Source organism: Sciurus carolinensis, chromosome X, assembly GCF_902686445.1.
Source record: "Sciurus carolinensis chromosome X, mSciCar1.2, whole genome shotgun sequence".
Lineage (NCBI taxonomy): Eukaryota > Metazoa > Chordata > Mammalia > Rodentia > Sciuridae > Sciurus > Sciurus carolinensis.
In genome coordinates this window covers 124,860,731-124,874,709 of record NC_062232.1, presented here as the reverse complement: position 1 = coordinate 124,874,709, position 13,979 = coordinate 124,860,731, and the positions used below count along the sequence as shown (strand labels likewise).

Genomic DNA, 13,979 nt, shown 5'->3' with positions numbered 1-13,979 from the left:
TGGATGATGAGATATAATGGAGGTGGGGGGTGGGACTGAGAAAAAAGTGGAGGAAATTTGGATTGTATAGAGTAAAATGAGAGGGAGGAGGAAGCAGGGGTATGAAAAATGGTGGAACAAGACAGACATCATTACCCTACGTACATGTATAATTACACAAATGGTGTGAATCTGCATCATGTACAACCATAGAAAGGAAAAAGATGCACCCCATTTGTGTACAATGGATCAAATTGCAGTCTGTAGAAATAAAAAAAATAATTTAAAAAACATTTTAAAAAATCTTAGTCATGAGTATAAACTACTATTAATTGCAATTCCTTCTAGTGATTCCATGAACTTCAGATGGTGTAGAAACCTGATACAGAGAGAACATTCAAAATTATTACTCCAAACAGCTAAAACAAAGGCTCAAAAGTAGTAACATAACCTTGAATGATCAAGGAACAGCAAGAAAGCCAATAGCTGTGGAGTAAAGGGCACAGGGGGAAAGGAACAGAAGATGAGTTAAAGGAGTGATGAGGTATTCAGATAATGTAGAGCTTTGTAGGCCATAGTGAGATAGGATGCCACAGGAGGGTTTTGAACAATAGAGAGTGGTGAAATCTAACTTCAATTTTGAAAGGATCACTGGGATTACTCTTTTGAGAATGAACAGTAACAGGGGCAAGTGTGGAAGTCGGGGAGCCCATTAGGAGACTATTGTGATAATCCAGATGAAAAATGATGATGACCTAAAGCCAGGTAACATCAGTGGCGGTGGTAAAAACTGGTCAGATTTTAGACTTTTGAAGATGATTTTTATGTATCAAGTGCAATACTGGTATGTGTAAAAGATTATGTGTTTGTGGGCCATACATACATAAGTGATTATTAATTGGACTTAGAATATTGTTTTGTCCAGGGGAATGAACAGAATCTGAGAATCCTGAAGAAAAAGCAATACTCCTATTGCCCAAGCTGCAGAGGGACTTTTCTGAGGCCCTTCAACAAGTGACACACATAATTGAACAGTGCTGTTACCTCAGATAGTCTCTCCATGGTTAGGCCTAAGCTCCCAGTCTAGGCACACCAGCATGGTGGAGAATTCCTTTTTTTCTCCATTCTCAAAGGAGAGCTGGAATAGTTTTTTTAAACTTCCCTAAAACTGTGTCTGCATACTGGGATAAGGTTGATTGTGTCATTACTGACTGTAAAGGTCATAGTGGTGGCATGTGACCACTTGCCTCTGGTATGGATGTTTTCTTTCACTTAGTATCACTAAAAAACACATACTGAGGTCACATGCATTCTGGAGCCAGCTTCTGGGTTGAGGTCATCAGAAAGGAATAAGTTACGTTTGCCCTGATTTCTGGTTTCTTAGTGCTTCTGGTGTTTTCCCTTTGTTTTGCCCCAATTCTCCAAACCAATCCTTCATCAGCACACAGAGCAGCATTTGGGAAGATGTGATCCCTTTTTGCTGCCAGAGATTATATTGCTAACTCACATGTAAAGGTGAAATCTGAGCTGAATTATCTCTATTGCTTCTGTTCTAAAAATATCACTTCCTTTTCACCTAATGTGTATAGGAAATAGGTGGCTTTATTTCTGTGTAACAGATGCAAAAGCAACTCAGGTAAAGCAGTAAACCCCAGGTGTGAATGCATTTTGATATACTTAGAATTGCCACAATTAGAAAACTAACTCCTGATAGAAGACCCAGAGCTAATTATACAAGGAAGAGTCAGGAAATTGGTTTTAAAGAGAATTTGTGATATTATCCCTATGACAATTGGATTATGGGATGTTTCCAGCTCAGTGATTTATAGAGTGTTTTTCTACAAATCATTAGTAAGAATGTCAAACAAATTCTTTTTCTTAACCTTGAAAGAAAACCACAGATTCTTTAGGCAATCTGAGTTCAGTGCACTAAATCAGGCAAATGTATTTTGAAGTTGCCTGGCCAACACATTGCTTAGCCACCTGAACCACAAGGCAATATCTGACTGGAGGTGGAGAAGGCAGATTTTATAATGATACGCTATTTGAACTGCTTCTAAGAGATTAGCATACATTTTTTTCTGAAAATACCGTTGTCTGCTGTCTTAGTCCGTTTTATGATGGTATAACAGAATAAGAGAGGCTGGGTAGTTTACAAACAATAGAAGTTTCTTTAGCTCACAGTCCTGGAGGCTGGGAAATTCAAGATTGAAGAGCTGCATCTGATGAGGGCTTAATTGCTGGGTCTTAAAATGGTAGGATGCATCACATGGGAGTGAGAGCAAGAGGGAATCAAACTAATTTTTTGACAAAGTCACTTGAGATAATGAACCCATTCTCATGATATTTTTTAGAAATAATTTTATGTAAACAGATCCTTGTACAAAGAAGAAACACATGTACAGAGTTCTCAAATTACCAATGGTGGACCTTTGCCCTTCTTTTCTGTACTGGGAAGAGAACAAAAATGAGAAAACTGATTTTATCATTTTCTTAACTATTTTCACTTAGGCAGTCAGTTTTACAAGTAGAGTTTCTATTCCTTTGCTAGTGTTTTTGTATTTCTTCCAATGTGGAATTCAGGCTTTTCAACCCAACTTTGACATTGTTTACAAAGTTCTTGGTCAGAAATGTGCAGAAAGTTGGAAATAATAATGCCACCTTAACTTACAGTAGCCCTGGACCTCAGGTTCTTCATACCAACATGCTCTACTAGTGTTTTTGGAAAACATCATTCCATTTTCTTTCATCATTTTTATATTGCTCTATTAACCACTTCAGAATGAAATACACTGCAACATGAAAGTCTCCATCCTTGCCACCAAGGTATAGTTCAGCTGCTGAGAAACTGGTGATGGCAACCATGGCAGGCTGAATGTCTCCAGTGGCAGATTTCAGAAAGTTGTACAATAACACACATGCAGACTATTAGCACCACCTCTTGGGCATGTACTTGCAGGTAGGTTAACAAAACTGTAGAAATGGATTCTAAGAGCTAATGATAGCAGACCTCTGTGTATTTCTTACTGTGTGTATTTCTGACTCCTTTTGGCAAAACTTCAATGATTTCTCATAATGTATGTAAAGGAGCTCTGAGACTTATTAAATATAACAGGACCTTCTTTCTACATTTGTCATTGTGTATGTTCAGCAAGGAATTGATAATTTCTGAGATGATTGGTCTGCTTCACAAGTTTAGTATTATCAATAAAATCAAATGCTGCCAGTAAAATCTAATGAGAGTATTGGCCATTAGTCACCTTTTCAACATAAATCTTCATTGTTTTCCCAATAATGTTCCCGTCCTTGGGTTTGCATGGCATAGGCAGTGCATGATCACTCCTGCACCATCTTGTGGGGTCCTTGTAAACCACCACTTCACAGATGACTTCAGTTCTGATCTGAGTTTTGGGGTGCATAGATTTTAAAAAGTCCAAGAATACTTTATGGAATAATGAGTGCTTAATCACAGCTTCCTTTTGGGTCATTAGAGTTAGAAGCTGTTTCATTTCATTCATAATAAATTCTAATTTTTCTGACTATACATGTAACATTTTGTCCGGAGTTGGGTGACCTGCTGACTTGTAAAGCTGAAATGTGTTTCTGTAGAGTTCCTCCATCAGTATGTTCCTGTGCTCCAAAATGTCTTTGTCATTTTATGTGTATTTCAGGATAGCAGAGGCTTCTGCATGCCACAACATTTTACTCATGTGACCTTTAAAATATCTGATTATCTGTGCAATCTCTGTTTTACACCCATACGTGTGAAATTTCTTAACAATATTTTTGGAATATTTGACTTTACTTAATTCAACCAAATCATTTGGCAAGTCTTCAAAACCTGCTTTCTCTGTTCTTCATTACCATACCGAATGAAACACTGGCTCACACAGTTTGTCATGTACAAATGCAATAGTTTTAATTTTCCCTTGAATTAACTTCTGCAAGTTACTCATAAATGTCAGTCTTTTTTTCTTTGTCACAATCTTTTCTACTTAAGATCTCCCAAATCTGCTTTGCTCAAACAATGATGTGGTGGTTGGTTTTGACACTGAATTGCTTGCTCTGCTTCAGTTTTTTCTTCTTTTTGAAGTCAACTTATTTTAGTTTCTTGACTGCTGATTCATCACTTTCACTGTCTGGCTAGAATTTTCTTGTTGAATTTATTTGCCTGTCAAATTTTTTCTTCAGTCCTTGGTCCCCTTGTTTCTTATCATTAAAATGTTTCACACAGCTTCCCCCAGGTTTTGTAGCACTTTCCTCAAAGTTCCTAGAAGTTATTTTAGGTCCACCATCCTTAAAAAAATTTCTTGTGAATGTCTTTGAAGAACTAGAATCACACACATGATTCCTGACCCCATTTCCATGATATTACCATTAATCCATTCATGAATGCAGATCCTTCATGACCTAATCCTCTCTTAAAGATCCTACCTCTCAACACTGTTGCATTGTGGATTAAGTTTCCAACACATGAAGCTCAGGGGACACATTCAAACCAAAATAACTGTACTCAGAAAGCTTTTCATTTTAAGCCATATGAATGACTGTTTCTTGTTTGATGCAGAGTAGCACAACCTTGGCCTTAATGGTGTGTAGGGGCTCTCTAGGAAGGAAGAACCCTTTGAGTCTTATTACTTTTCAAAGGTAAAGCATGGGGGTTGGGGGAGACAGAAGAGAGTGAGATTATTTTCATACCTTTACTTAGAATGGTGGTATCAAAGTGGATTAAACTTGGATTCTAGCCAGAGTGCTGCTGCTGACAAGAAACTTTGTGACTTTCAGAAAGACACTGAGATTCTTGGGACCTTCACCTTCTTAACTGTAAAAAAGGGGACTGTTAGTTGGTTTTAATTCATTCAACAAATATATTCTGAGTAGCAATTGTTTCAGCCATTATTGTAGGTAATTGGTATCTATTAGTAAACAGAGCAGGCAAAGACACCTGCACTCATATGGTTTCAATTCTATCTGGGCATGTGAGGACAAACAACAAACAGTTATCATAATAATAAGAAGGTGTTTATAATTTGGTGCAAATGCTAAGGAAGAGAAAAATAGCTAAGTGAGGAGTTTCAGGAGTGCTTGCAAACATGAAAAGAGGAAAGGGGTGCAATTTTAGGTAATCTCTACAGTGCTTACCAGCTTTTACATCTATGATTCAGTGGTGTTTAATCAGGATCATAGCTATATATTAAAATATTGACCTGCATAAAGACTTTAAAACCATATTTTCTATTAAGATATCTTTTGGGCTTGCAAATGTTTTTTGTGCTCTTTGCTCTATTCTCAGTGTTTAAGGCTCTTTACAGTTTATTTTCTTCTCTCTAGTGTTTTATGAAGATTTGTCTGACCTTCCTTTTCTTTACTTCCTTGTACTTCCCTGGTCTCTTTGTTTATGTCTCTATTATTGAACTTCTCCTAGTCTAGCTTCACCTACTTCAATCTGTGGGAAACTCCAGGATACAAGTCAGGCCTGGCACTGAATATTTGTATTTATTTCATGAACAAATTTTCTGTGTTCCCAGGGCTTATATTCCACAACTTCATACTAAATGGTTCCTAGGCTAGTGCTAACACTCAAAACCTTCCAGTGTGTGAACAAAGCAAGCAATGGTTGTTCAGGAACTACTTATTCCTATATCTATACATCTTTTGCTTGCAAATTAAGTGAGTATATTTAAATTTTAAGTGTTATTTGAAGATAAGAAATCAAATACTTGATAATCAATGATAGTGCTTTATATTTCTTAGAGATCACTAAGAAACCAAGAGACTATTTTTGGAAGCCAAAAGATTCTGGATGATTTATAATATTTGCTCTTCCTTATTCATTTATCACTTTTAATATATCAAATGTTTATTGAGCATTAAGAACTGAGAATTGCCAGGCACAGTGGCACACACCTGTAATCCCAGTGGCTCAGGAGGCTAGGGTAGGAGGATCATGAGTTCAAAGTCAGTCTCAGGAACTTAGTGAAACCCTGTCTCTAAATAAAATGTAAAAATGACTGGGGATGTAGCTCAGTAGCTAAGTGCCCCTGGGTTTAATCCCTGGTACAGAAAAAGAAAAGCTAAGGATTCATTTTTTTCATAAAAAATACAACAGAGAATAACTGTTTTACTTTTAAAAATTTGCTAACAGAGAGGATCATAATATAAATATTACTAATATATGATTATCATGGAAAGGTACTACACTATTAGGAATATTAATACTATGCAACAGCTGTCTTCCTTGAAGGATGTTATAGATTACTAATTATGTATTCAGTGTAAGGGACATGCAATTCAATTTCATTGAATAGTTAAACAGTAGAATTATTGAATCTAATTCTTACCAATTACTTATTGTCTCATAATGTGATAGTCTTACCTATTTACCTGCATGTACTTGGCAAACATCTACATAACAGATCTTAAACCTGGCAGAAAATTCTAAGTGGGAAAATACAAATGAAGCACTATAATTTTGGACAGGGCTGAAATATATGCCTATGTATATGTTATCTATCCAAAGAATGAATGTCGTAGGCAACTGGTAGAAGTTTAATTTGTAGCATTTTTTAGAGAGGTATGGCAAATATCAGAGACTTAGTCATAAGAGGACTAGGTTATAAGGCAAAAATATTATCTAATGAGATTCAAGGTAAACATCAGGATGCCAAGTCATAGTAATCCATAAGTATGAGGTAGGTAGACTACATAGGTAGAGAAATGTTGGGGCACTAAGTTGACTCTTCAACTCACAGGAGAATAAGTGGCCACCCTAACATGTATATTTCTGGTATCTGGATTTGTCCCAGAGTCCCAATTTGAATTGACATGTGGTAATTGAATGTGTTCAAGTTGCAGGTTTGGAGGGTTCTGGAGTCTGTGTACTGATGTATAGGTCATTATGCATTTTACATAACATTGAATAGAAGTTGTTTATATGAAGTTAAGTATGGTGGTTAATGGCATGAAGGTACAACCATTCATGAGGATTTGTATCAAACTCAATCAATCAGTAAAGATTTATTGACTATGTCTTATGTACCAGGCACTGGATATTCAGTGAGGAGGAACTGACCGTTTTGAGATCACTACATCTGTTACATACCACAAACAAGGCAGTAGGTATTAGCTATTGAATGATATAGAGTAATTCCAAATAACATCCTGGGATGGTAAAGAAAGATGCCAATTAAGAGAGAATGTTTGAACCATATTTTGAATCATGGAATATTATTTAGCTAATATATAAGGAAGGGGTTATATTTTTAGGTGAAGAATACTATGTGCAAATACATGAAGTTCAAAAGGGGCCAGTTGTGTCAATTGAGGTATTAATATAGAATACACAGGAATTATAAGACATAAAGCTGAAAAGTAGATTGGGGTAAGATTGGTAAGGAACATGTATACTGATTTAAGTTCAGAATTTTAAGTTCCTTGAATGCCGACACCATAAAATTAGTTGCTATGACAAACAAGTTCTACAATGTACACTGATCCAAATTCAGTATGGTGAGATTTTATTATTTGCTCACTTACAATTCAAAGGCATAGCTCTGGTTGGCAGGGTACTTACTCCAAGTATTGATTTAGGAACCCCAATTTCTGTCTTCTTGAGGTTCCATAATCTTTAACATGCCACTTGCAATGTTGTGCTTTTTCTGTCGGCAGCAGGGAGAATAGGAAGAAAAATAACTTGTGGAAAGGTGTTCAGAATTTGGCCTGGAAGTGACATATAGCATTTCTGCTCACATTCTGTTAATGAGAATTCAGTCACAAGGCCATACTTAACAGCAAGGCAGAGTGGGAAATGGAGTCCATGTGCCCAGAAGAACAGATGGGTTTAATGGATAACCAGCCAGTCTCTACTACTCTCTCATTGTGTTTCTAGGGTCTAGTACATTATAGACACTTGAGAAATATTTACTGAGTAAATAAACGAACAAGTTTTTCTAGAAGAGTAGTTAGATGATCTTATTCTTCTTAATTATAAGCAAAACTTATTCTTTATGTAAGGATCTAAAATTCAGGAATGTGCAAAGACAATAGTTAAGATAATTGATGGATATGGAACAGTTTGTCAAATATTGGTAGCTACTGGTCATATAAAAAGGCTGTTCCAATAATCTAAGAGAAAAAAAAACATTTAAGCCAGAGCAGTAGGTTTGGATGTAAGAAAGGCTGGATGTGGGGTCAATCGCCTAGGGAGCATTAAAAGTCTTTGATGGTGAATTTATTGTGTGGGGTTGGAAAAAAAATAAAAGAAGATTCTAAGGGGTTGAGTTCAGTAATGGTATGAAGAATTTATCAGTTTTCTATTGTCACAATCAATGGCAATGGATTTAGTAGCTTAAAAATATCAATATTTTTATTATCACTCTTCTTGGGTTCATAAGTTTAGGTAGTTTCAAGTAAGCATCCTGCCCAGGGTATCACAGGCAAAATCAAGGTTTTGGTTGACCTGAGTCATTTTTACTCTCTTGAGGCTTTTGGGTGGAGATAACCTCCTCTCTCATTCAGATTGTTGGCAGAATTCAGTTCCTCATTATGGTTTCCATGGGACTCCAAACACCTTCCATAAAGCAATGGGAGATTGAGTCCTTCTAAGGCTTTGAATCTCTAAATTTATTCTTCTACTACAACTTTCTGCTTCTTCTTTTGTTTTTTTTTTTTATAAGGTTTTTTTTTTATTTATTTATTTTTTTACGTTTACATAGGGTAATGATGTTTATTATATTTTTCCCCTCCCCCCCACCCCTCCCACCCCTCCCACCCCTCCCACCCCTCCTACCCCTCTTTTCCCTCTACACAGTCCTTCTTTCCTTCATTCTTACTGCTCTCCTTAGCCTAACTCTAAACCTAACCCTAAACCTAATGCTAGCCCGTCCCACCCCCCATTATATGTCCTCATCCGCTTATCAGCGAGATCATTCGTCCTTTAGTTTTTTGAGATTGGCTTATCTCACTTAGCATGATATTCTCCAATTTCGACCATTTGCCTGCAAATGCCATAATTTTATCATTCTTTATGGCTGAGTAATAATCCATTGTATATTTATGCCACAGTTTCTTTATCCATTCATCAACTGAAGGGCATCTAGGTTGGTTCCACAATCTGGCTATGGTGAATTGAGCATCTATGAACATTGATGTGGCTGTATCTCTGTAATATGCTGATTTTAAGTCCTTTGGGTATAGGCCAAGGAGTGGGATAGCTGGGTCAAATGGTGTTTCCATTCCAAGCTTTCTGAGGAATCTCCACACTGCTTTCCAGAGTGGTTGCACTAATTTGCAACCCCACCAGCAATGTATGAGTGTTCCTTTTTCACCACATCCTCGCCAACACCTATTGTTGCTTGTATTCTTGATAATCGCCATTCTAATTGGGGTGAGATGAAATCTTAGGGTAGTTTTGATTTGCATTTCCCTTATTACTAGGGATGTTGAACATTTTTTCATATATCTGGTGATTACTTGTACATCTTCTTCTGTGAAGTGTCTGCTCATTTCCTTAGCTCATTTGTTGATTGGATTATTTGTATTCTTCGTGTAGAGTTTTTTGAGTTCTTTATAGATTCTGGAAATTAGCGCTCTATCTGAGGTATGGTTGGCAAAGATATTCTCCCACTCTGTAGGCTCTCTCTTCACATTTCTGATAGTTTCCTTTGCTGACAGAAAGCTTTTTAGTTTGAATCTATCCCAGTTGTTTATTCTTGCTTTTATTTCTTGTGCTATGGGAGTCCTGTTAAGGAAATCTGATCCTGAGCCAACAAGTTGAAGATTTGGACCTACTTTTTCTTCTATAAGATGCAGGGTCTCTGGTCTGATTCCGAGGTCCTTGATCCATTTTGAGTTGAGTTTTGTGTAGGGTGAGAGATAGGGGTTTAGTTTCATTCTATTGCATATAGTTTTCCAGTTTTCCCAGCACCATTTGTTGAAGAGGCTATCTTTTCTCCATTGCATATTGTTGGAACCTTTGTCTAGTATGAGAAAATTGTATTTATTTGGGTTTGTGTCCATGTCCTCTATTCTGTACCATTGATCTACCTGTCTATTTTGGTACCAATACCATGCCGTTTTTGTTACTATTGCTTTGTAGTAGAGTTGAAGATCTGGTATTGCAATACCCCCTGCTTCGCTCTTGCTACTGAGGATTGCTTTAGCTATTCTAGGTTTTTTATTCTTCCAGATGAATTTCATAATTGCTTGCTCTATTTCTGCGAGGTACATCATTGGGATTTTAATTGGAATTGCATTGAATCTGTATAGAACTTTAGGTAGTATAGCCATTTTGACGATATTAATTCTGCCTATCCAGGAACATGGGAGATCTTTCCATCTTCTAAGGTTTTCTTGAATTTCTTTCTTTAGTGTTCTGTAGTTCTCATTGTAGAGGTCTTTCACCTCTTTTGTGAGATTGATTCCCAAGTATTTTATTTTTTTCGATGCTATTGTGAATGGGGTAGTTTTCCTAATTTCTCTTTCTGAAGATTCATCACTTATGTATAAAAATGCATTGGATTTATGAGCATTGATCTTGTAACCTGCTACTTTACTGAATTCACTTATGAGTTCTAAAAGTTTTCTGGTGGAATTTCCAGGTTCCTCTAAATATATAATCATGTCATCAGCGAACAGGGATAGTTTGAGTTCTTCTTTTCCTATTCGTATCCCTTTAATTTCTTTGGTTTGTCTGATTGCTCTGGCTAGAGTCTCAAGGACGATGTTGAATAGAAGCGGTGAAAGAGGGCATCCCTGCCTTGTTCCAGTTTTTAGGGGGAACGCTTTCAGTTTTTCACCATTTAGAATGATATTAGCCATGGGCTTAGCGTAGATGGCCTTTATAATGTTTAGGAATGTTCCCATTACCCCAATTTTTTCTAGTGTTTTGAGCATGAAGGGATGCTGTATTTTATCAAATGCTTTTTCTGCATCTATTGAAATAATCATGTGATTCTTAACTTTAAGTCTGTTGATATGGTGAATGACATTTATTGATTTCCGAATGTTGAACCAACCTTGCATCCCTGGGATAAAACCCACTTGATCGTGGTGCACTATCTTTTTAATATATATTTGTATGCGATTTGCTAAAATTTTGTTGAGAATTTTTGCATCGATGTTCATTAAGGATATTGGTCTGATATTTTCTTTCCTTGATGTGTCTCTGTCTGGTTTAGGTATCAGGGTGATATTGGCTTCATAGAACGAGTTTGGTAGGGTTCCCTCCTCTTCTATTTCATGGAATAGTTTGAGGAGTATTGGAATGAGCTCTTCTTTAAAGGTTTTGTAGAACTCGGCTGAGAACCCATCTGGTCCTGGACTTTTCTTTGTTGGTAGGCTTTTGATGACCTCTTCTATTTCATTGCTTGAAATTGGTTTATTTAAGTTGTGTATGTCCTCCTCGTTCAGTTTAGGTAGTTCATATGTCTCTAGAAATTTGTTGATGTCTTCAAGGTTTTCTGTTTTGTTGGAGTATAGATTTTCGAAATAGCTTCTAATTATGTTTTGTATTTCACTCGTGTCTGTTGTGATGTTTCCTTGTTCATTCCGAATTTTAGTAATTCGAGTTTTCTCCCTCTTTCTCTTTGTTAGTGTGGCTAAGGGTTTATCAATTTTATTTATTTTTTCAAAGAACCAACTATTTATTTTATTAATTTTTCCGATTGTTTCTTTTGTTTCGATTTCGTTGATTTCGGCTCTGATTTTAACTATTTCCTGTCTTCTACTACTTTTGGTATTGGTCTGCTCTTCTTTTTCTAGTGCTTTGAGCTGTAGTGTTAACTCGTTTATTTGTTGATTTCTACTTCTTTTTTTGAATGCACCCCATGAAATAAATCTTCCTCTAAGTACTGCTTTCATAGTGTCCCAGAGATTTTGATATGATGTGTCTTTGTTCTCGTTTACTTCTAAGAATTTTTTTATTTCCCTCCTGATGTCTTCTGTTATCCATTCATCATATAATAGTGTATTATTTAGTCTCCAGGTATTGGAGAAGTTTCTGTTTTTTATTCTGTCATTTATTTCTAACTTCAATCCATTATGATCTGATAGAGTACAAGGTAGTATCTCTATCTTCTTGTATTTACTAACAGTAGCTTTGTGGCATAAAATATGGTCTATTTTAGAGAAGGATCCATGTGCTGCTGAGAAGAAAGTGTATTCATTCTTTGTTGGATGGTATATTCTATATATGTCCGTTAAGTCTAAATTGCTGATTGTGTTGTTGAGATCTATAGTTTCTTTATTCAATTTTTGTTTGGACGATCTATCCAGTGGTGAGAGAGGTGTGTTAAAATCGCCTAGTATTATTGTGTTGTGGTCTATTTGATTTCTGGAATTGAGAAGGATTTGTTTGACGTACGTGGATGAGCCAATGTTCGGGGCATAGATATTTATGATTGTTATGTCTTGCTGATTTATGCTTCCCTTAAGCAGCATGTAATGTCCTTCTTTATCCCTTCTGACTAGTTTTGGTTTGAAGTCCACATTATCTGAGATGAGGATGGATACTCCAGCTTTTTTGCTGTGTCCGTGTGCATGGTATGTTTGTCCCCATCCTTTCACCTTTAGTCTATGGGTGTCTCTTTCTATGAGATGAGTCTCTTGCAGGCAGCATATTGTTGGATTTTTCTTTTTAATCCAATCTGCCAGTCTGTGTCTTTTGATTGATGAATTCAGGCCATTAACATTCAGGGTTATTATTGTGATATGATTTGTATTCCCAGTCAATTGACTCATATTTGTTTTTGACATGATTTGGTTTCTCCTTTATTTGGCTATTCCTTTAGGCTAGCGCCTTCTGTTGCTGATTTGCATCGTTGTTTTTCATCTCTTCCTCATGGAATATTTTGCTGAGAATGTTCTGTAATGCTGGCTTTCTTTTTGTAAATTCCTTTAGCTTTTGTTTATCATGGAAGGATCTTATTTCATCGTCAAATTTGAAGGTAAGTTTTGCTGGGTATAAGATTCTTGGTTGGCATCCATTTTCTTTCAGGGCTTGGTATATGTTGTTCCAGGCCCTTCTAGCTTTTAGGGTCTGGATTGAAAAATCTGCTGATATTCTTATTGGTTTCCCTCTGAATGTAATTTGATTCTTTTCTCTCGCGGCCTTTAAAATTCTGTCTTTATTTTGTATGTTAGGTATTTTCATAATAATGTGCCTTGGTGTGGGTCTGTTGTAATTTTGTATGTTTGGAGTTCTATAAGCCTCTTGTACTTGGTTTTCCATTTTGTTCTTCAGATTTGGGAAATTTTCTGTTATTATTTCATTGAATAGATTGTTCATTCCTTTGGTTTGTTTCTCTAAGCCTTCCTCAATCCCAATAATTCTCAAATTTGGCCTTTTTATGATATCCCATAGTTCTTGGAGATTCTGTTCATGATTTCTTACCATCTTCTCTGTTTGTTCAACTTTGTTTTCAAGGTTAAATATTTTGTCTTCAATGTCTGAGGTTCTGTCTTCCAGGTGTTCTATCCTATTGGTTATGCTTTCTATGGAGTTTTTAACTTGGTTTATTGTTTCCTTCATTTCAAGGATTTCAGTTTGGTTTTTTTTCAGTATCTCTAACTCTTTATTGAAATGATCTCTTGCTTCCCGTATTTGGTCTTTTAACTGTTGATTGGTGCGATCATTTAATGCCTGCATTTGCTCTTTCATCTCCTCCTTCAATGCCTGCATTTGCTCTTTCATCTCCTCATTAGCTTCCCTGATCGTTTTAATTACGTACATTCTGAACTCCCTTTCTGACATTTCTTCTGCTGTGCTGTCATTGGGTTTTATTGATGTAGTATCTAGGTTTGTTTGGGACATTTTCTTCCCTTGTTTTCTCATAATGGTCAGTTGTCAGTGGGACCCTGAGATATTGCAGTTTTCCACTATTGGCTTATAGTGTCCCAGTAGATTTCCAGTGTATCACCTCCCAGCCTTCAGTAGCCTGATGTCTTGGAGGAATCTGATAAAGCAACTCATTCGAAGAATACTGCCCCTAGCCCCCTACTGG

At 36.5% G+C, this 13,979-nt stretch overlaps 1 pseudogene; it reads right to left on the bottom strand.

Annotated features, from left to right (window-relative positions):
• Positions 1–2,486: 2,486 nt before the first annotated feature.
• LOC124971683 (pumilio homolog 3-like) lies at positions 2,487–6,384 on the bottom strand (annotated as a pseudogene).
• Positions 6,385–13,979: the final 7,595 nt, after the last annotated feature.